We start from the raw sequence: 4,071 nt of genomic DNA, 5'->3' as shown, positions 1-4,071 counted from the left end.
GGCGGAGAATTCAGACATTTTTCAAAACAGATAGAGGCAGAGCTAAGGGTAGTTGGTGATTAATTGAACATGGAGAGTGAGGGAAAGGTGAATTATACCAAGTATGTCAGGAGACCCTAAAACGCCCCCCCCTGCCCCCCCGCCCAGTTTTGCTGATTGGCTAGGAGGACCCCAGAGCTCATCCTGTGGTCATACTCGGGCGAAGATGACAGCAAAAGGGTGTGTAGCAAGATCAGCAAAGGGGAAGGGAAGTGGCGTGAAGGCAGGAAAGCAGTGCAGGCCTCCAAGAGTCTCTCCAGCCGTCACTGGGCGAGCTTCCTTGCTCTCCCAACGAGTTGTGACAACACCATGAAGTGCTGTCCCCGGGGGAAGCTCAGTGGAGACGCACCCAGGCTTTTAATTAAGAACTGGCCACAGGCACCCTCTGCCTGGCCTTTGCCAAGATCCCAGACGTCCAGGCATCGCACAGACCACATGGTTTGTAAACGACTTGGGCTCAGTGAGCCCTTGCCATTCAGGGCAAGTCTGATGTCAGTGCAGGGAACTGTTTGACACCCGAGCCCCCAGGTGCCAGCCGACAGCCGACCTCGTAGGCAAGAATCTCGGAGGAGAGCCGTCCCAGGTCTGCTGTCAACTCTTCACACGCGAGATTTCACGGTGCACACGGTGCCAGTAACTGGTAGGAAATGGGGAAGACTGCAGGGTTCAGGGACACAGAGACAGAGAGAGTTTGGGACAAGTTCAGTTGAAGAATGTGTGAAAACAGATTCCAGGGGGCAGCTGTCAACAGCCACTGACGTTTAGAACTGGATTGCCACTGATCTTTGCAGAGTGATGGGAGGAAAGAGGGATGCTGGTGAGAGAAAGACTAAGGAACTTTGAAGCAAAAAAGGAAGTTGGCAGAAACGTGAAACGGACAGGAGGGGGAATGGGACTCCTCCTTCATTTATGAAATGGACAGCAGGGGTGGCTCAGTGGTTGAGGGTCAACCTATGAGCCAGGAGGTCACAGTTCAATTCCCAGTCAGGGCACAGGCCCGGGTTGTAGGCTCCATCCCCAGTGTGGAGCGTGCAGGAGGCAGCTGATGGATGATCCTCTCTCATCATTGATGTTTCTCCCTCTCCCTCTCCCTTCCTCTCTGAAATCAATGAAAACATGTATTTTTAAATGTGGTCTGGAAATAATTGTCGCTGTGATGGGTAGAACTGCATTTGTGAAGCCGCCCCAAGCACTTCCTAGGCATTGCTGGCAGCTGGCAGCGGCCGAGTGCATCGCCTCTGCTCGCTCACAAGAAAGGAAGCCCTTGTGCCACATCGTGAAGATGCGAGGTCTGTGTGGTGCGACGGAGACAGGCCTGTGAGTTCATGTTCTAGACCAGTGGTTCTCGACCTTGGCTGCACATTCGAATCACCTGGGAATCTGTTTAAAATCCTGATTTCTGGGCCTCATCCTCCGGAAATCCTGTTTCCTTGTTACTAATGTTGTGGCCCCTCCTCATCACAAAGAAACAGAATTTTCTGTTAACAAACAGAAATTAATTAACAAAATTAATTTCACTGGCAGCCAGAGAAATCTCCCCGCTGAGCCACCAAACACCAGCAGGACAAACGCATTTTCTAGCTCTCAGACTACGAGACTCCGCCCTCGGCTACATCATCTATGTAATCGTGGAAAGGCAATACTTTAAGATGATTTTAAACGATGGGTGAAGTCACGTTTTAACAATTGAAGGACGTTATTAAAGACCTCCGGTTCCCTCATCAGCTTCATCAGAAAGTGACTTCTCCCGTCTTTGCCTCTTCCCTCCCTCACGTGGGCTTAAGCCTCTTGTTTTTCAGGAGGGAAATGCTGTTCTTCCCCTTCCCGCAGTCGGACTGGCGAAGAGCCTTAGGGAGGGAGTGGTCAGTTTACAAGAGGGGGCTCCCTCTTTGAGGAAAGGTGAGACCCAAACCACCCCCGGCAAAGGACATAGTGTCCCTGACAGATTTCTCCAGGGGAGGGAACAGCATTGTGAAACGCAGACGCCGTTTGGAGTCATCCAGACGCTGTGGCATCGTCTCTGTGAGGAAGTTCCCCACCACCCGGGACTGGATTAGTCACCAAGTCGTGTGCCCTTACGAGGGCAAATGACATGTCACCGTACGTTTGACCAATAATGGCCCATTTCTGAGTCAGAACCACTGGCACTAAGTCATGAGTTGTAGCTATTTCCAGTGAAGAGGTCAGTGAACTTGGGCTTGCTTCAGTGTGGAGTTTTAAACGCCTATTTCAGCCCTGGCCAGTGCTCTCAGTGGTTAGAGCGTCGGCCCTAGCACAGAAGGTTCACTTCCCCATCAGGGGCATGACCTGGGTTGCAGGTTCAATCCTGGTCCGGGCACGTGCAGGAGACAACCAATAGATGTGTCTTTCTCACATTGATGTTTCTCTCTCTCTCTCCTCTCTCTCTCTCTCTCTCTTTTTCTCTTCTCGTCTTCCCTCCCTCCCTTCCACTCTCTCTAAAAATCAATGGGAAACGTATCCTTGGGTAAGGATGAACAAAAAAAAATTAGTAATAAAGCATATTGCTAGATGCAAAAAAGCAAACTGAAAAATGTATACTGTATGCCTCTACCTGTTTAAAAGTCCATATATTATATTTAATTAATGTTTTCAAATACATAGAATTTTTCTGGAGGATGTTTTTGCACATTTATAAAGATGCATATGTCTAATAATTTCATTTTCCCTCGTTCTGTCCTTAGTTATTATACAATCATTGTTGAATTGTGTATATAATCATAATGGCATTATTATTTAAACAAACAAGCGAAAAGTCTCTCTTAGGATCTCAACCATGTGAAAACCATTTTCATAGAAGGAGAAATACACCACAGTGTGACACATTATCCATAATGGTGGAATTATAGATGATTTTTCTATTCTTGTCTCCCAATTTTTGTGTATTTTCCAAGTTTCTACCATAGGCATGCATGGGTTACTTTGTTATGGGGCGTGGGGGGGGGGTGTACCTTAGAAATAAGAGAGTTTATTTAAAAAATATACCCTAGGCTTTTGAGCATTGTTGAAATTGTAGGAAAGACTGACCAGAAAAAACACCTGTATATATGGTAACATCTGTTTCTGTTTTCAGACTGGTGGAATTATCAGAATTTCTGCCCATCCCAGCAATGTTGTGTCTGGAGCTTGAAATCTCCTTTACTCGCATCAGTTAATTTGTAAGGGGTTTTGCTGTTGTTTCCATAAGGACTTTGCTGAACTTGGGCGGCTAACTAGCCCTGCAGGTCCGGGGAATACAGTGCAGCTGCAGCTTGGAGTGTGTGCCCTGGGACCACCGGAGGCCTTCCCCAGAGCTGCCCTTGCAGCTGTCCAGGGTGGAGCCCATACATTTGCATTTTAAACAGGTTCCCAGATAATATGCTGATTCAATGACATCCTCTGAGCACATCTGCATAAAGCAAACTGCTGTGTCATCAGAGGAAGCCTATGGGGCGTGGAGGTCAGTGGGAGGGTTAGGGCTGCCGTCCCCAGGAAACCCTGCAGTTGCCGTGCCCAGCCAGCCCGCTCGGACACCTGGACACCTGGGGCTGAGGAGGTGGGGAGGAAGGCAGTCACTGATGAGCCCTGAGTGCGGTCGGAGGGAATGGCGCTCTTCGCTGCTGCAGAGGGTATTTAGTCTCTTCATTGTGAATCAGAGCCCACTGTGGGGAAAGGAGAGCCTTACCTCCGTTTCTGTAACTTCAAAATGGAAATAACTGATCCTGATGAGTGATCTCAACAACTGAAACCTGAGGGGTAATGTCACCAGAAATGCATGGGATAAACATAAGGGCACGTCCAAAAAGGCGGTAATCTACATGGGGCGTGAGAGGCACGGAACAAAACAAAACAAAACAAAACACACACACAACACACACAAAACAAGGACGCTTCTTTATCTGTCTCTCTAGACTGCACCTAGAACTCAGAAAGGGCCTTTGGCCCCACCCGCCCGGGAACGGGGTTTGGGTTCTGGGCCTCGCTCCGCTCCAACAGCAGAGGGTGCGGTTCCAGCGCCTCCCGGGATGGGGGCTG

The sequence above is a fragment of the Myotis davidii genome, unplaced genomic scaffold (genome assembly GCF_000327345.1).
Source record: "Myotis davidii unplaced genomic scaffold, ASM32734v1 scaffold1467, whole genome shotgun sequence".
NCBI classification, from domain to species: Eukaryota; Metazoa; Chordata; class Mammalia; order Chiroptera; family Vespertilionidae; genus Myotis; species Myotis davidii.
The sequence above is the reverse complement of the archived record's forward strand: the minus strand, read 5'-3'. Positions refer to the sequence as shown.